General features: G+C 39.0%; 2 long non-coding RNA genes across 3 annotated transcripts in view; both read left to right on the top strand.

The window, feature by feature from the left end:
• LOC140602919 (uncharacterized) overlaps window positions 1-17,560 on the top strand; it is a 47,524-nt gene extending 29,964 nt beyond the window's left edge. For both annotated transcript variants that reach the window (XR_012005902.1, XR_012005903.1), the window contains exon 5: window positions 17,532-17,560. This is a non-coding gene — a long non-coding RNA (uncharacterized lncRNA). The remainder of the gene's footprint in view (window positions 1-17,531) is intronic.
• On the top strand, window positions 17,552-18,723 carry LOC140602920 (uncharacterized). The gene is made up of 3 exons (XR_012005904.1): window positions 17,552-17,633; window positions 17,856-18,067; window positions 18,521-18,723. It is a non-coding gene; the product is annotated as an uncharacterized lncRNA (long non-coding RNA).
• The last annotated feature ends 1,533 nt before the right edge of the window (window positions 18,724-20,256 follow it).

Below are 20,256 nucleotides of genomic sequence, written 5' to 3'. Positions count from 1 at the left end.
AGGCTGGCCTAATATGTCATGTGCACTGTACTCTAATATTCTTTGAAGGAAAATGATGATGATTTTGTTCTTCAGAACAGGTAATTGTGACCCAAGAACCTTTCTTGTCAAGACACTTCACTGTAGGAGTTCAATTCTCCAGTCAGGATATAGAAATCATTATTTAAGATTTTATCTTGTCTCTAAGTGAGCAGTAAAAATGTTAAAATCATTATTTAAGATTTTATCTTGTCTCTAAGTGAGCAGTAAAAATGTTTAGGCCTTTAAGATTTTAGGCCTAGGGATCCCTGGGTGGCGCAGCGGTTTGGCGCCTGCCTTTGGCCCAGGGCGCGATCCTGGAGATCCGGGATCGAATCCCATGTCAGGCTCCCGGTGCATGGAGCCTGCTTCTCCCTCTGCCTGTGTCTCTGCCTCTCTCTCTCTCACTGTGTGCCTATCATGAATAAATAAAAATTTTAAAAAAAAAAAAAAGGATTTTAGGCCTAAAGAAGTAATTCATTCTTGGGGCATTTACAAAAAGTATTAATAGATCTTCTTTTTGAAAAAATGAGCTTGATAAATTCTTTCTGTTCTCATCTTCTCCTTTTTCTCACATAACGGACTGGTCTATTTCGGATCAAAAGCTGATGTAATTTGCCACTGAGTTCTACCTATTATATCGATGAATGTGAAACTGCAGGATAAAATTAAAGTGGTCATAGAGGAGGAAGGAAAAGAAAAATAAAACACATGAAGTGGGGGTTCTTTCCCCTCTCGATCTGTCTATTCTCACAATCTTACTAAGTGTGCAGGCACTTACATTTCAATATCACCAGTAAAAGAAAAAGTGACTTATTAAATTCAGATACTTGAATTATGTATCTTAGTCATAGCATTGCATCTTAGTCATTTTCTTCCTTGCAAATACACAGTTGACAATGCTTCACTTGCAGTAGTTTTTAAAAGCTTGTCTGAATATTTAAATGGCTGCTGTACTCTGAATCATCATCGTGCTAAGATGGAAGTTTCCATTTTGTTCAGTTTATATTTGAAGCACTTTTTTTACATTTTTCAAAGTATTATCTTTCTTGTAATGAGATGAAGCTATTAGAATATCTTTTCTACTCCCTTGTCACTTCACTTTATTCTTTCCACTGTAGTGAAAGAATGGAACCCGGCAACTATTGTGTCTGGAAGGGCTAAATAATGTAAATAGCTTCCTTATAAATAATGTAAATTGCTGTTTCCTTATAATTAGCGTCTCTGCAGGCTGCAAGGATCCTTTGTGCTCATTCAAAAGTCTTTCTCATCTAAAGTTACTGTTAGAGAAGGAATAAATAAGGTTAGTACTCTTTCTATTCCTAATTTAGTAGTTAATCATTTGGGCTGTCCCAAACATGTACCTATATATGATCTTTAAAAAAAAAAAAAAGCCTCCAAAGATCTCCTTTTCCTACCTCACCACCTAATATTTAAACTTTTTAAAAAACTTCTCCATCCTTTCATTTAGTCAAACACAACAATTTCTTTAGCATGTCGTACAATGCATAGGTGAACCCACACATTCCTCATAAGAAGCAGATGACACACAACTAACCACAATAAAAAAAAAAAAGGTATGCTGTGAAATGTGCCGTAATAAAGATTTTTTAAACACTGTAGGAGTCCAAAGATGAAGTTTGGAACTGGAGAAAGAACAGACGATTCTGGAGGTTATATTTTAGCGCTAGGCTGTCTCTGCTCCTCATTAATAGAAAGCCCCTTGCAACAGGGATTTGCCTATTTACTGTGATAACCCAGCACCAGAGCCTAGAACCTGGTACAGAGTAGTATGGCTTCATAAATCTTTGTTGGAATGAATGAATGGGAAAAAAAATAAGACAACATTTAAAAGGATATCACTGATTGAGAGAAAAGCCTGAGTTAGGAACAAAGTTATAAACATACATGGTGAGTTCCATAAATCATCTGTCTAGTGTGGTGAACCAAAGACTATAGTAGATCCAGGGGCAAAAGGTGAAGCAGAAAGAGAAGCATGATCAAATATAAGGCGTAGTTGGAAGATGTGCTAAGAAATTTTGATTTAGTTATGTATTCAGTGGGAATCCGTGGAAAAATAGTGTAATTAAAAACAGTAAAGATTAAAAACCCAAATTCTGGAGCCAGCAAACATGGTTTGAATTCCCACTCCTTCCACGTTGCTTAACTTCACTGTGTTGTGGTTTCCTCATCTGTAAGATGGAGCAAAATAATACTACTACTTAACTCAGTTTTGTTTTGTTTAGAATTAAAGGAATTAATATGTGTAAAACCCATAAAACAGCGCCTGGCATATAGTAAAGGCTATATAAATGTTTGCTGAGATAATTACTCACTTGGAACTACCAGAAGTTCCTAAACAGAAAAGAATACAATCCAGCCTGTATTTTTCGTGTTTTAGAAGGGAAACAATGATAGCAGAATAAAAGATGGATTGGGGTCAAGAAGGTTACATCTGATCTCAGGTACACAAATTATCACAATGATTATATACTGTCAATCATGAGACAGAAGGAGCCAAACTAAAACCACAGATAGACATTGAAGGAGAATCCATAGGAAACTAAGTTTTAATCAATATAGTAAAAGAAGAGTCGAGTCACAGAGTAACATGTAATTGATATAATAATTATGAATATAGTATGTATGTAATATATACAAAATAGTTGTAAAAATAGTAGAAGAAATTCTAACATGCATTTATTATTTTTTTTCCCTTAGGATTTTATTTATTTATTTATTTATTTGAGAGAGAGAAATAGCAAAAGATAGCATGAGCAGGGGTAAGGGCAGAGGGAGAAGGAGATTCCCGGCTGAGCAGGGAACCAGATGTGGGGCTCGATTCTAGCACCCCAGGATCATGACCTAAGCTGAAGGCAGATGCTTAACCAACTGAGCCACCCAGGCACCCCTGTATCCATTATTCTAACATGTAATGTATTTATGGTCTTGAAGTAAAGACTTTCCTAAAAAGTACAAAAGTAAAAGTAAAAGGAAGTAAAAGAAAGAAAAATACTAATGAACTTGAATATATTATAAATTTTTGGAAGGGTGAAAGATAGCACAGCCTAAAGTAGAAAAGCCACACACTGGAAAAATATATTTGTAATATATAGCCTACTGTGTGAGCACTACATCGATAAATATCAACAGCAGGTTCAGATAAAGATACTTCAGATAAAGATACTGCTTGGGTGAATTAAACAGGTTTACTTATCACAGGCTCCCAAAGGAAGTCAGTGTGTAGTCAGGACATATAGCAAAGAGAACAGCAACATTACCCAGGATAGATGGGGATATCTGTTTCTAAAACCCAAAATCTTCCCATGTGGTACACAGTTCTAGGTGGTAATATCCCTGAAGCTTCCAAGTCTTTTGTGCTTGAACAAGTATCTGCAATTCCTCTGGGGTGCACTATTGCTTCCAACTTAACACTTTGGTGTGAACAGTTTTCAGATACTCCTGCCTGGCCCTTCCACCCATAACAACTCTAGTGCCACAGGTTAGGGATCCAGGATTAGGGCTCTGCTAAATATTAAATCTCCTCTTCGAGGGTAGTGAGGGCCCATAATTTCCATCACAGCAATTAATATCATATTTTTGCCTAGTCTGTCTTGAATTTTCTGGTTACACACATTGAGCGACATTTTCGTTGCCTCCTCATCCATCTTGCCTTATAAAACCATGGTCAGTTAGCCAACACCAGACACCCCTATAGGTAAAGGTACCTTGGTTGTCACTCTTGTCTGCCTGTCCATTATAGTAATTACATCAGTAGCCTCTGTTAGCTGCTACTACCTGGCTTTTGCCATTCTGGAATTGCAATGTCTCGACTAATATTATGAAGCTAAACTCCTTAGCAGGATGCTCTACTGTCAACTCTGGCCCACAGAAGACAGAAACTGTATCAAGCTTCTCCAAAGATCCTGGTGCTCCCGTTATCACTGCATTCTCTACATTCTCAGGGAAGCGAACATTCCCTGACCATCCCAGGGAACATAGCCAACCGGTGGGTTCTCAGGACGTACATAATAAGTGTATTCTAAGATTCCCACCTTTCTAAGCCTTCTGGTCCTTTCTTCAATATTATACCAAGGAGGTTTTGCCATCTACTTCATTTGCTAAAGAACATTATCAGGTCCACACTTCAAAAAGCCATCCTGTTAAATTATTAGGAATCCTGAATCACGGCTAAGTACCCCCATATTAATGAATTCTACTCTATTTAGCTTTGTGTTCTGTCCTCCTGGTCTAACGTACTCAAGATACACTCCTATACACATTTGCCCAGTTTCAGCTAACACCTATTAGCCAGATCCTGCAATTCCTCTGGCATGTGGGCTGTTTCTTCCCAGAGCTTGTATTTTCCTGTTCAGGCTGTGCTGAAACCTGACTTTGGTTTTTAGCCAGGTAGGTAATGGAGGGTGTTGGGGCATATCTTGAAGAAAACAAGAATCATCTTGAAAGGCACCTGCTTCAGATTAGATTATTGTATGTTCCCCCAGGCAAGCAGAGACTGTTTTGCTGTGACAAATGGTTAGAGGCTATTTCTACCCGCCTGGAAGGCTCAGAGTAATCTAGGAGCTCAAAATTCTTAGCCTTGTCTACCTAAACATCTTCATTTCAAGTCTCTGGCCCCATTCTTTTCTTGGAATCTTTGCTATATGATCAGATCCTTGGCCTGATTTTGAGCAAAGTCTACCTACAGTTGCCCCGAGCTGTAACAAAGCCACTCTGACTTTCAGAGCATGACTTAAGTTGTCAAATAATTGCCCTAAAACTAGAAAGAGAGAGAAAGTCTGTGTGTGTGGTGTGTGTACAAAAATTTTTTGCAAGACTGTCAATGCCTACAAAAGAAGCCACATCACAATTCCTTTAATTAATATTGCCCTCATACTGACTAAGCACAATAGCTATTTGATCTCCCCAAACCTTGTTGTATCTGCATCTCATCACAATTAAACTATGGGTGAAATCACTGCATGCCAGGGATTATTACCACACCACCTACCACTGCAATTGGCTCCCTATTGCTTTCAGACAGTGGGCAATTCAGCTCTAAAATCCCATCCTGAGGGTCCACTTTTTATAGCTCACTCCTCTGTGTTAACCTAGGTTTTCTGGAAAACAAGAGTTTGAGGCAAAAGCTTAAGTGTTACTGCTTTGTTTGGTAGTGCAATTCCCTGAGGCAAGAAAGAGGGAAATGGGAAGCCAGACAGGGACTGCAATGATTAATTTTATGTGTCCACTTGACTAGGCCAATATCTGCCTGGATAGCCAGCAAAATATTATTTCTGGTGTGTCTGTGAGGGTGTTCCTGGAAAATATTTGATAGACTGAGTAAAGAAGATCATCTCACCAATGTGGGTGGGTACCATCAGTCACTGAAGATCCAAATAAAACAAGAACACAAAGAAAAGGTGAATTTGCTCTCTCTGTCGGAGCTGGCACATCCATTTTCTTCTGACTTAGACATCAGCTTTCCTGGTTCTTGAGCTTTTTGGTCTTGGGCTGGAATTTAAACCACTGACAACTCTAGTTCTCAGGCCTTTGGACTTCAATTGAACTATACCTCTGGCTTTCCTAGTTCTCTCATTTGCAGATGGCAGAGCATGGAACACCTTAGCCTCCATAATCATGTGTATTAATACCTTATGTAAATATATATATATATCTTATTGGTCCTGTTTCTCTGGAGAATCCTAATACAAATATTGGTACTAAGACATGTCACTGGAGAATGAATACCCTAAACTGTCAAAGTGACTTTGGATCTGAGGGATGGGTAAAGGCTGGAAGACTTTCAAGGTGCATGCTAGAAAAGTCTATGTTGCTGTGAACGGGCGCCTAAGAGAAATTCTACTGAGCACCTAGGAAGGAAGAGGATAGCTACAGAGAAAGCCTCAGTCTTCTTAGAGAATACCTAAGTAATCCTGAACAGACTTTTGATAGAAATACTGATGGTAGAGGCCATTTTGATGAGGCCTGAGATGCAAATAAGGAACATGTTATTGGACAATGGAGGAACGGCCATCTTGTTATAAAGTGGCAAAGAACATGGATGAATTGCGTTCACATTCTGCTGTTTTGTGGAAGATAAAACTTGTGAATGATGAAATTGGATATTTAACTGAAGCTATTTCTAAGCAAAGTGTTGAAGGTGCAGCTTGGCTCCTCCTGACTGCTTATAATAAAATGTGAGAGGAGAGAAATGACTTCAGGATGGAATTGTCAAGCAAAAAAGAAACAGAATTTAAAGATTCGGAAAATTCTCAGCCTATTCATATTGTAAAAATTGAGAATGCTATTTGGAAGAGAACACTAAGAGTGTGGCTGAGTGACCATTTGATAAGATTAGTACAAATCAGCCATCTCAACAATGGCCAGGAGCTAGTAATTGAGACAAGAAAAGAATGACCTCAGGCAGCCCTGGTGGCTCAGCGGTTTAGTGCTGCCTTCAGCCCAGGGCCTGATCCTGGAGGCCCAAGATCAAGTCCCACATTGGGCTCCTTGCATGGAGCATGCTTCTCCCTCTGCCTGTGTCTCTGCCTCTGTGTGTGTGTGTGTGTATGTGTGTGTGTGTGTCTCATGAATAAATAAATAAAATATTAAAAAAAAAAAAAAAGAATGACCTCAAAGGCAATTCAGAAACCAGCTGGGCTGGCACTACTACTATCACAGACCCAGGTTGCAAGGGCTGGGGGACAGAGTGGTACCCAGCACCCATCACATCACAAGATCCTTGACAGCCCCGAGGGCAGCTCCATCAGGCTTCAGTGGCCTCCCCTCCAGAAGAACAAGCAGCAAACACTGGTGATCTCTGCCAGTGCACAGAATGCACAGGCCCGGGGCATATAGATGCCTCTACATAAGTTTCAGGTCCCCAGTCCTGAAGACTCCAGCCTAGGGCGGAGAACCACCTTGAGAGAGCCCCTGTAGGGCTGCACCACTGAGCTATGGGGGCAACATTGCTATCTCAGTGGGCTTGAAAGACAGAGCCTCAAGCTAAAAAGGATTATTCTTCAGCTTTAAGGCTTAACGTTATTGGCCTCATTAGGCTTCTGGACTTACTTAGAACCTGTCACTCCTATCTTCTTGCCTATTTCTCCCTTTTGGAAAGAAAATGTCTATCCTGTGCCTTCCCCACCATTGTATTTTGGAAGCACATTACATGTTTGGTTTCACAGGTTCACAGCAAGACAGGAATTTGCCTCAGGAGAAATCTTACCTCAAGTTTCACTCATATCTGATGTAGATGATATTTAGATGAGACTTTACACGTAGGCTTTAAAGTTGGTGCAGAACAGGTTAAGATTTGAGGGGACTATTGGAAAGAAATGAATGTATTTTGCATATGATAAGAACATGAATTTGGGGGGGGGGGTAGAAGTAGAATGCTGTAGACCAAATGTTTGTGGCCACCCTACCACTGAAAAAGTTCATATGTCAAATCCCAAAATCTAATGTGATGGTATTTGGAGGTGGGGACTTTGGCAATTGATGAGGTCCTGAGAATGAAGCCCTTGTGAATGGCATTAGTGCTTGTATAAAAGAGACCCCAGAGACCTCTCTCTACCCATCTGCTATGCGAGGACACAGCAAGAAGCCTACCATCTATGAAGCAAGAAATGGACTCTCACCAGACATTGAATCTTCCAGTGATTTGATCAGACTTCTAAGCTCTAGAACCAAAAAAATAAAGTTCTGCTGTGTAATATACCCAAATTACGGTATTTTTGTTATAGCAGCCCAAAAAGACTAAGATGAGGACAGATGGAAAGGAAATACAATGCTGGCCAATGAATCATGAAACACATAGCCATTTGCTCAGCCATGTGGGATAGCTCCCAACAGGCTATATAACTTTTTAATGTTTCATATCTTGGAATACTCTATAAGAAGGGGAGGTGGAGAGAAAAGGTCCCCGCTGTTTTCTTCCCATCCTCTGTACCCCATTGGTCAAGACTCATTTCCATGCTCCCAGGTTGGATCCCTGGCACCATAGGCAGCTACTGGGGATGCTGAATTTTGTACCTTGTGATATAGTGTTTCATCCTACTTCAAAAGTGATGGAAGGAGCCAGAAACTCCATATGGTAGCTTCAGGTGGTGGAACCAAGCAGGCCGCATGGAGTCAGTCGCCACAGCAGCTGCTGGAATGAAGCAAATGGTTGAGGGCCCAGTAATTGAGTGAAGACAAAGAAATCCAAGGCAGTGCATACAGTATATCCAAAATACAAATTCTCTTGAATGCCAATGTTAGCAATACTCTAAGGAAAGCAGAACAGCAACATGGAAAGAGCCTGGATGCCCAACCCTGTGAAGCTACAATACTAGTCCTGGACCACCCACACCCAGATTATTATGTGAGATAAAAAATAAACTCCCATTTTGTTTAAGGACCAGTCGTTGTAGGAGTAGCCAAAGCTATAATAAGCCATATGTCTTAGAAATTTCATGTCTGGGGATCCCTGGGTGGCGCAGCAGTTTAGCGCCTGCGTTTGGCCCAGGGCGCGATCCTGGAGACTCGGGATCGAATCCCACGTCGGGTTCCCGGTGCATGTAGCCTGCTCTCCCTCTGCCTCTCTCTCTCTCTCTCTCTCTCTCTCTCACTATCATAAATAAATAAAAATTTAAAAAAAAGAAATTTCATGTCTTGAAATCAGCATAGATAATCATTTACAGTAAGTATAAAGCAGTCTGCTTGATTCTCTTTCTCCCTCTCCCTATGCTCCTCCCCCTGCTCGCTCGCTCTCTCAAATAAATAAATAAATCTTTTTAAAAATGTGAAAGTAGGGATCCCTGGGTGGCGCAGCGGTTTGGCGCCTGCCTTTGGCCCAGGGCGCGATCCTGGAGACCCAGGATCGAATCCCACATCGTGCTCCCAGTGCATGGAGCCTGCTTCTCCCTCTGCCTGTGTCTCTGCCTCTTTCTCTCTCTCTCTGTGACTATCATAAATAAATAAAAATAAAAAAATAAAATAAAAATGTGAAAGTAAAACTATTAATAGTTTGTTTTCCTAGAAAGATAGAATTGCAAGAATCTTTGTTCTGTATACTTTTCTGTACATTCCAACCTTTCCACAGTGAATATGTATTATTTTCATTGTAAAAAACTAATACTTTTTAACTAAAGCATAAAGATACATATACACAATAACAAAACTACAAATTAAAAATAGAAATTCCATATGCACGAATTACACAGAATTTCCATAACTATATCACTTGAGGGGACTTATCTAGAAGCACATTCTTGGACTATGTACTATTTGCTTCATTTACTAAATCAAAAAAGAGGCAGAAGTTTTTGATACATTCGGGCATTTTTAAGACTTAGGGTCCACATGGACCATTAAAATAGGCATATTTTCCTTAACTCCATGTCCTACCACTCTTATCTCTCCTTACCATTCCCCTACCACCAACTTTCTTCATTACACACAAATCCAAACACTATGATTCCAAGCTTACTACAAAGCAGGAAGTAAAAGGAAATATGCAAAGATACATAGTGACCCCAAAAACTGGCTCCCCCAAGGAAAAGCTTAAGAAGAGCAGAGATTGGAAGAGCACCATGAGGAGGTCTTTCTTGATATCAGGTCTATCATATAATATACTGTTCAAAGAAAAGCTGAAATTTTATCTGACTTTTGGGATTGGTCATAAACCGTAGGCTAATGATTTCCAAACCTTCTTACCATAATTCATGGCAAGAAATACAAAAAGTATGATGACTATACTTTTAATTTTGTTCTTGTCAGGAGGCTGCATATTTAATTCCTTTAGTTGTATCTCTTACCAGATTGAGATAAAAATTCAACCCTGCAAAGTCGTAGAGTTTTGGGACTGTTTCATTCCTCCTGCTTGAAAACCAGCCAATTCTTTTCTGAGTTCATATCTTTCCTATAATATGTTGGCAAATACAATCAGTAGCAACCAACATATGCCTTTTGTTTCCAAACCCTTTGCCTAAAACCCCAAGTTTATTCAGTATATTTCATGCTACCAAGTTACAGCAAATAACAGTTTTATTAACTATCTCATCATTAAATAACATGAGTCGCCATCTTTCTAGGCTCCAATAACAGTTTCCTTGCTGCCCAGTCTTTGGCTCTGAAGTGAATGCTACACATTTTAAGTTTTTCTTACAACACCCAAATGCTGGTACAAAACACTACATCACTCTCTTTAGACTAACTTATGCTAAGGTAAAAAAGCAATCATACGTCTCCATAGTATAGAAGAACAAAGTTTCATTCCTCATTCACATGTGTGAATAATGTGGATCAGCTGGAGCTCTGCTCCATGCACTATCTTCACTCTGGGACTAAGGCTAAAGGAGCAAGTCATATCTGGGACACTGCAAGTCTCACCTCCCCTTACATTTTATTTTCTAAAACAACTCAAATGGTCAAGGCTGTTCTCAGTGGTCCCAACAAGCATAATCCTTCTACAAAGAGGAACAGTAAATATTTTGAACAATAATTCAATCTACCAGAGTACCTAAATTTTAACATAATCTGAACTAAACACACATCTTTCTCCCAATCTACACCTCTGCTGCTTTCTTTCAGTATATAATAGATAGCATTAGTAGAGGCTCCAGGATATTCATACTAGAAGAAGGTTGGTGTGGCAATTCATTTATAAAAAAAGAGCTAGGTGACTAGTTTTGAATCTGCATCTTCCAAGCAAACATGTAATTTTCATTTAGATTGTATGGTCATTTAAGTTGACTTGATGGAGTTGGTTGAAATTGTCCCAGTTGTCCTTCAACTGGTTGCTACCATTGTAGTTACCCAAACAAGAAACAATGATATCTTTGAGTCCTCTGATCCTACTTCCAGTCCTAATTTCTTCCACTCCCAAATTCTACAACTGCACTGTCCAATATGGCAGCCATCAGCTACATGTAGCTAATAAGGATTTGAAATGCAGCTGGTCTGAATTGAGATATGCTATAAATGTAAAGTGCACAGCAGATCTCAAAGACTTCATAAAGAGGGGTGGCTGAGTGGCTGGGTCGCAGTCAGTTAAGCATCCAGCCCAGGTTGTGATCTCAGAGTCCTGAATTCAAGCTCAGAGTTGGGTTCTACATGGAATCTCTGTCCCCTCTGCTTCTGCCCCTCCCTGCCACGTGCACTCATATGTGCTCTCTCTCTCAAATAAAAAATAAATCTTTAAAAAAAAAACCAAAGACGCCATAATGGAAAAGAATACAAATATGTCATTTTTATATTGCTGGCATTTTGAAATGACGATCTTTTAAAGTATTGGATTAGGGCAGCCCGGATGGCCCAGCGGTTTAGAGCTGCCTTCAGCCCAGGGCCTGATCCTAGAGACCAGGGATCGAGCCCCATGTAGGGCTCCCTGCGTGGAGCCTGCTTCTCCCTCTGCTGTGTCTCTGTCTCTTTCTCTCTTCTCATGAATAAATAAAATCTTAAAAAAATAAAAAATAAAATATTGGATTAAATAAAATATATTAAAATTAATTAAGATTAATTCAAATCTTTTTGATGTGGCTTCTAGACACTTGAAAATTACATATGTGGTTCTTGTTTGCAGCTTACATTAAACTTCTATTGGAGGACACTACTCTAGGCTGTTTTTTCCTCTTCATCGCCACAGTTCCAGCCCTAGCTTAGGCTTTCATCTTCTTTTGGTGAGGTTTCTATCAAAACCTCCTAACTAGCCTTTCTGTCTCCAGTATGGCCTTTCTCCAACTGATTCTACAAAGTGGCCAGAAAGATCTTTTAAAACAGAAATCAAATCATGCTCAAACAGCTTAATACTGTTCCATGAGTCTCTTCCATTGACTTTAAATTTGTCACTCCATATATATAGTCTTTCCTGATGATCCAGACCCCTGGTTTTAAGTGACTCTATTTCCTGAAGTGGAGCTTTCATATTTTCCACATATTTATGCCTTCAAAGGCATCTGCAGTCAAAGTTCTCTCCCCTCCTCCCCTTTCACCATTTTTCTTATCTTTCTGACAAAAGAAAGATATCTAGAATCTCACCATGTGGCTTTGATGAAACAACTGTTTAATTTAAACAAGGTACCATAACCACATTCTTACTCATTGTAAGACTTATTGCCAATACAATATTCACAATACATATTTTAAAATACTCAGGAATATAGAAGTTTTGGAAAATCTTTTAGGGAATAGACAAGAAACTGTGAGAACCATTAACTAGCCCATTGCTCATGACGTCCTACTCATATTCCTATAAGCACCAGCACTCCTCCCCAATACACAACATGCACATGCACTCACACACTCCTTCCTAGATCCAGCTTTACTCAAGACTCAGCCTACCTAGCTATTGTCAGCTTCAGGGCTCCTCAGAACATTCTCCTTCACCCTCTTCCCCCAGCTAGTTACTCACTATGACTCCTGCTTATTTGATGGCATCATCAGAAAAGAATACTTTTCAGTTTTGCTATACAGGAGCTTCACAAATTTTCTTCTATTATGTGAGCTTTGATTTTCATTGCACTTTATAAAATAAACTTGAAGGAAGATGCAATTTTTTTCTATTCAATTTTTATTATCACCATAGTACTCTTTACCAAGACTTCTCTCCTTTCATTAGTCAAATGAGTTGTTTTTTCCTCCAAAATTTGTTTGATTATTTTTAAGTGTTGCTAAAAGAGTAGTTTCAAGCAGTTATTACTAGGGTGTCTTATTTTTTAAACAAAAAATACTAAGGTATTTGGAACACCTGGCTGGCTCAGTGGTTGAGTATCTGCCTTTGGCTCAAGTCATGATCCTGAGGTCCTGCAATCAAGTCCCACATTAGGTTCCCTTTGGGGATGTCTCTACCTATGTCTCTGCCTCTCTCTGTGTGTCTCATGAATAAATACATAAAATCTTTTTTTTAAATGTCAAGGTTTAATTATTGAGCTCATATAATAAGTAAACATATATGCATATATGATGTTGTTTAGATGGACAAATGATGATTGTTATTGATTCTCCCATTGTAGTTGCCATAGTGTTGTCACCAAGTTCACTGTCAAGGTCACTATGTGAATGGTTATAGGGAGTATAGGAGAGTGATTAGGGACATGGGTTCCAGAATCAGACTGCCTGGCTCAACCACTTGCTAGTTGTGTGACTCTGGAAAATGCATTTAGCCTCTCTGTACATCAATTTCTTCATCTGTAAAATGGAGATGAAAGGAATAGCAATTCCCTCATATGTTTGTTGTAAGAATTAAATGACTTAAAACTAGTGAAGTGCCTACAATGTAAGCCATTGGTTGTTTGGATAATACAAAAAGCAATCAGTAAGATGACAAGCTCATTTTTTCAAAAGACTTGTTTGCAAAACTCTGCAAAATTACCAGAGAAATATCAGATTTCTGCTTATCCACTGAAGTACATTTTCAATTTTCATCTCAATAACAAATCCTTTTAACAGTATCGTGAGTACAAAGTTAAAATCACCAAGTTCCCTGTCAACAAAAGTTCATTTTTTTCCAGTTCTCACCACATATGAAAATTGTTTTAACTCTCTGGGTTTTATACACACACACACATACACATACACCAACACATAGACAAAAGGAGTGAGATTCTGCTGATTTTGCTCACACTTAAGTATGGCAAAACTTTTAAAAGCCTCAAACTTCAAAACATCTTTTCCTCAAATATCTTCAAGTAATTTAATTTCTTAGAACATAGCTCGCAAACCTTTTCTGTTAGGTCCAGATAATAAATATTTATGACTTTTCAGGCCCTAGATCTCTGTTGCCACTACTCAATTCTCCCACTGTAGCCCCAAAGAAGCCACAGACAATAGTAAATAAAAGTGTGGCTGTGTTCCAATAAAACTTTATTTAAAAAAAAAGGCAGTCAGCCAGATTTGGTCTGCAGGCCATAATATGCCAAGGCCAATGTAGACGTCACTCCCTATTTACCTGGTGACTTTGATCACCTCTAGTATACTGCGACATATCCATGGTGAGAGAAAAAACTCAACTTGTGAAGCAATAAGCTACAGCAAATGGCATTATAAAGTACAGAATACAGGTACATGTAAAGTAGAAGAAAAACAGATAAAGAGACGACTGCAGGTGAGAAATAGGTGACATATCAATTCCCCAGGGTGATAGTTCAGCAGGAAACACAGATCAAAACAAGTACAAGTTTTGTTTTCTGCCTCAGAGTACTTACCTGTGTAAACACATATATTCACCTCAACTCTCAATTAGCCTGTCAGAGACACACGCACCACTAGCACAGTTCATCAAACGCTGTTCCCCAAATGACATTATCAGCCCACTGAAACAACACATTCTTTTTCCCAGGGCTCATCAGTGAATCCCTCAACATCTTACTCAGAATTCTTCTTTTCATATGTCTATAGTTCAGGAATAAACAACACCTATGGGCGTTGTTAAGGATGTTTTCCCAACATTCTCAGCCCCCTTTTTTTTTTTTTTTTTAATTTTTATTTATTTATGATAGTCACACAGAGAGAAAGAGAGAGAGGCAGAGACAGGCAGAGGGAGAAGCAGGCTCCATGCACCAGGAGCCCGATGTGGGATTCGATCCCGGGTCTCCAGGATCGCGCCCTGGGCCAAAGGCAGGCGCCAAACCGCTGCGCCACCCAGGGATCCCTTCTCAGCCCCTTTGATCCTCTGGACCTACCTCCAGAGTTAAAAAATATTTACAAGTTAATGAATTATATATCAATCTCTAACTCCTTAATTATGATTCCATTAAACCATAGCGATCAATCACCATGGGTCTGAATCAAAGCTGTGGTTGAATGAACTGAAAAGCAAAGCCATAATCAGTGAAGAGTTAATAGAATTTGATAGTGACGCTGGGGTTAGATTTGGGGTTTGGGTTTTTTTCTTTTGTTTTCTGCCTTTGTTTTTGTTTTGGTGTGTTGATTATTATATCCAAGTGCTTAGAACAGTGCCTGATACTCTACAAATACTTGTTGAATGAACAAATGATTGAATGAATAAATGAACAGATAGAGCAGGGAAAATTTGAGCTACAGAATATTATACAAGCAGTGAAATTCATGTCATTTTCTAATCATTTGGAAGCTTCAACACCTCTTCACAACACCTTGAAAAGAAGTCTGCAAATTTCAAACTACCTCTTTGCAAATGGATTTCTTAATGTCACTAGGCTCCACACATTCACAGCCCACGCTCTTTCAGTTGCTAAGTGCACTGGATTGTCACAGTATGTTCCAGAGGCTCTACACTTCTCTCAAATGCAAAAGATGTTCTTCTAATTGGAAGCAAAATCATTGTCTTTCAAATACAATATTCTCTAAAGCAGGGGGGGGGGGGGAAGAGTACTGTTAGATTCCAATCAGTTCAAATTAAAACTGATTTCCCAAAGCAAAGGAAAGCTCATGAGCTCTAAAATTCAATAATATTATTTTACAACGTGGAACCCAAAGATGATTTATAGATTAGTTTTATGTTATTAGCCTCACTTCATTAGGAATGACAATCATAACATGCTACTGAAAATATTTATTCCTAATATGCATTGATGACTACTATTGAGGAGATGTATTACAAGAGACTGAATTTTTAAGTCAATAATACAAACAAAATTTAGGCCAAAGTTTAAGACTATGATGAAAAAAGAGGGAAACTATGGCAGGAAATATGTAAGAACATTTCAATTTAATGGGTGTATGTATATACGTAAGCTTAACAAGTATATATTGAGTGAGAGCACAATAACAAAGTAGGCACCAGTTGGATATAAAATGGTTGGTCATCCATTCATTCAGGGATCCCTGGGTGGCGCAGCGGTTTAGCACCTGCCTTTGGCCCAGGGCACGATCCTGGAGACCTGGAATCGAATCCCACGTCGGGCTCCCGGTGCATGGAGCCTGCTTCTCCCTCTGCCTGTGTCTCTGCCTCTCCCCCTCTCTCTGTGTGACTATCATAAATAAAAAAAAAAAAATTAAAAAAAAGGTTGGTCATCCATTCATTCAATAAGTTGTGGGGTTTTTTAAAGATTTATTTATTTATTTGAAAGAGAGAGAGTGCCAGCACAGGGAGGAGCACAGGGAGAGGGAGAGACTTCCAAGCAGACTCCCTGTTGAACACAGAGCCTGATGCTGAGGCTGGATCGCATGACCCTGAGATCATGACCTGAGCCAAAATCAAGAGTATGATGCTCAGTTGACTGGGCCACCGAGGCTCCCCAAAAATTTTAATTAAGATACTTCACTGGTGGGGGACTCCTGGGTGGCTCAGTGATTGAGCGTCTGTCTTCAGCCCAGGTTGTGATCCCAAAGTCCTGGGATCAAGTCTGCATCAGGCTCCCTGCAGGGATAGCCTCTCAGCCTATGTCTCTGCCTCTCTCTGTGTGTCTCTCATGAGTAAGTAAATAAAATCTTTTTTCTAAAAAAGATACTTCACTGGGTATTAAATCTTAATTATTGTAGTATAGCTTGGAATACTTGAACCTATGTCAACAAGTTTAAACTTTCATTCTAAGATCTTATTATATTACAAGGAATACATGTTTTTTAAAAAAAGATTCAACTAGGGATCCCTGGGTGGCGCAGCGGTTTAGCGCCTGCCTTTGGCCCAGGGCGCGATCCTGGAGACCCAGGATCGAATCCCATGTCGGGCTTCCGGTGCATGGAGCCTGCTTCTCCCTCTGCCTGTGTCTCTGCCTCTCTCTCTCTCTGACTATCATAAATAAAAAAAAATAAAATAAAAATATATTTAAAAAAAAAAAAAGATTCAACTATAGATAGAGTGACAGACTTTCCATAACTACCACCACTAGGTGGGGTAACCACTATTACATTACAGGGTATCTTTTCACACTTCTTGAAGCACATACAAATAAGCACATACAAATACACACAAAAGCCTTTTTTAGAAACAAAAATGGTATATCATACTATGCACAGAGCCAGGTCAGCATGCCTCTTGAGAGCATGGTCTTTAAGCAATACCACCTCAATGCAAATCCCAGGTCTGCCCTAACCTTTTGTAAATTACTACACATCTCAATGCCAAAATTTTCTAATCTTTAAAATGGAAATAATAGGGGATCCCTGGATGGCTCAGTGGTTTAGCGCCTGCCTTTGGCCCAGGGCGTGATCCTGGAGTCCCAGGATGGGGTCCCACGTTAGACTCCCTGTGTGGGGCCTGCTTCTCCCTCTGCCTGTGTCTCTGCCTCTCTCTCTTTCTCTGTGTCTCTCATGAATAAGTAAATAAAATCTTTAAAAAATAACATAAATAAAATAAAATGTAAATAATATTAGTACATATGTCATAGCATTATTATAAAAAAATGAATACTCATAATCACCTAGAACAGAGCCTGGCACATTCTAAGAACCCAACCAATGTCAGTTATTATCATGCAGTTTATGATCTTACTCAAGATTATATTGTGGACCTCTTTCCTCCACTTCATTTTTTTCCCAAGGCCCAAACACTACCATGGTATGGATTTACTATAAGTCGTGTAATACATTTTTTGTTGTTATATGGACAGATTGCTCCAATGTACTCAAAAAGAATGCTAATATCTTCATGCCTATACTTGAATACTCCTGAAGTATAAATGCCTAGAGAAGAAATGGATGGATCAGAAGAGGTAAATATTTTAAAGTGTATTTGAGATTCTTCTGAATTTCCCTTCTAAAATATGCCAACTTATATTCATACCATTACATATTAAGACGATCTTTTCCCTATATGGGGTATGGGTGTGTGTTTCATGTTTGAGCTTTTAATAACCCAGATATTTTTGTATGTATTTCATGTTTGGGTTTGTTTCTTTTTTTCTTTTTTTAAGATGTATTTATTTATTTTAAAGACAGAAGGCATGAGAGGGAGAACAGAGAGAGAAGGAGAAAGGATCCCAAGCAGACTCTACACTGACCACAAGCCAGGCTCGGGGCTCACTGTCACACTCCTGAAATCACCACCTGAGCCAAAACCAGGAGTCCCACATTCAGCTGACTCCACCACCCAGATGCCCCATCATATTTGGGCTTTTAATAACCCAGATTTTTTGTGTGATATAAGGTAGAGATCAACTTTATTTTTGTTAGATAACCAATTGTTCCATTGCCATTTTGTATTCCCGACTTCTTTGAAATTATACTCTTATTAAATACTTAATTTCCATATATACATAGCTCAGTTTCTACTATTTTTTTCATCGAAACATTTGTCTTTCTCAGAGAGTACCCTATTACTTTAGTTGTTACTACAAAATTGTAGTAAGTTTCAGTATCTGTTAACTTTATATTCTTTTTAAAACTTATTCCTGCACTATACTGTTGCACATTATGGCAGAGATGTCCAGCTGCCCACCAAAAACTAATGTTTATCTTTCATAAGTTAGTATTGTTTCTAGAAAGCAGCCACCTACTTGGGGAGAACATTTCTCAGCTCTAGCCCTTTATAGCTAGGTAGGCCCATGTGACTAATTTTCACCAATGGGATATAAGCAAATACATTGTATGTCATCTTCAGTTCAAAGTGATGCGGAAGCAGGATGCCTTCTTCATGGTCATTGTCCCTATCCAAGGACTCCAAGGACCCCCACAGGAGGACAGACCTACAGAATGGAAGATGCCTGATTTCCAGAATGATCTTATGGAAGTCAGCCTAACCACAAACTCTTACACTTGACTAAGAGTAAGATATAAATCATTTGTTGTAATAAGCCAATAAAATTTAGGAGTTTATCTATTACCTTAACTAATATACAGAAGATGGATTATAAACGGCATTTTTTAAGAATTCAATTAGGATTTTAATTGGGAGCGCATTTTATTTAGAGATTAAGTTAAAGAGGATTGACATCTCAATATTGAGTTTTCATATCTGGGAGAAATCCCATCTTTGCATTTCTGGTCTACTTTTGCAACCTTCAATAAAGCTTTGTTGTTTTCTTTATGCAGATCCTAAACATTTCTTACTAAGTTTACTTCTATATACTTTATATTCTTGTTGTAGTGCAGCTGCAATCCTTTTCCATGACATTTTCTGTTTGACTATTGCTTGTACATATACAGAATGTTTGCTTTTATAGGATTGTCTTTTATTATCTTACAGAATCTTCTTTGTGTCATTGGCTCACTGGTTTCATTTCTTGCATTATTTCTAGCAAACAGTTTTACCTCCTCCTTCTCCAGATACTTTTTTTTTTTTTTTGCACATCTGCTAGGATCTTGAAAATAGTGTTGAAAAATAGTAGTGGTAGCTTTTTTGCCTACTTTTCATTTTAAATAAAATTTCATTAGTAGTTAACCATTAAATAACCATTAAACGCTTCATAGTGATTTGATAAAAAGCCTTTTATCAGGTTATGGAAACCTCCTTCTATTACCAGCTTTTAAAAAGGTATGTGGGGCACCTGGGTGGCTCAGTCAGTTAAGCATTTGCCTTCAGCTTGGCTCATGATCCCAGGGTCCTGGGATGGAGCCTTGCATTGGTCTCCCTGCTCAGCAGGGAGCCTGCTTCTCCCTCCCCTCTGGCCCTCCTCCTGCTTGTGAGCTCTCTCTCTCTCTCTCTGTCAAATAAATAAATAAAATCTTCAAAAAAAGGAATTTTTTTTTATTGTTGCTGTTGTTAAATTAGGATGGATCTTATATTTTATCCAAATGCCTTTCCTCTCTATTTAATTTACTGTTTTATTTCTTTTTTAAGATTTTATTTATTTATTCATGAGAAACACAGAGGCAGAGAGAGAGGCAGAGACACAGACAGAGGGAGAAGCAGGCTTCATGCAGGGAGCCAGACATGGGACTCAATCCCAGGTCTCCAGGATCACGCCCTGGGCTGAAGGTGGCGCTGTACTGCTGAGCCACTCGGGCTGCCCTGTTTTATTTCCTTAATATAGTATAATATATAACATATATCCTAAATATTAAAAGATATTTTCAGGGATGCCTGGATGGCTCAGCGGTTGAGCGCCTGCTTTCGGCCCAGGGCGTGATCCTGGAGTCCTAGGATCGAGTCCCACGTCAGGGTCCCCGCAGGGAGCCTGCGTCTCTCTCTGCCTATGTCTCTGCCTCTTTCTTTCTCTGTGTCTCTCATAAATAAATAAAATATTTTTAAAAATAAAATAAACACATTTTCATTTTATGTAACCCTTTCTTGGTCATTTTATATACCTTTAATGTGTCCGACTATTTATGGAATATCTTTGTCCATACTTTCATGTTAGAGATTGGTTAATAGGGGTGTGTGTGTGTGTGTGTGTG

This window comes from Canis lupus, chromosome 13 (assembly GCF_048164855.1).
Source record: "Canis lupus baileyi chromosome 13, mCanLup2.hap1, whole genome shotgun sequence".
Taxonomy (NCBI): Eukaryota; Metazoa; Chordata; class Mammalia; order Carnivora; family Canidae; genus Canis; species Canis lupus.
The sequence above is the reverse complement of the archived record's forward strand: the minus strand, read 5'-3'. Positions and strand labels throughout refer to the sequence as shown.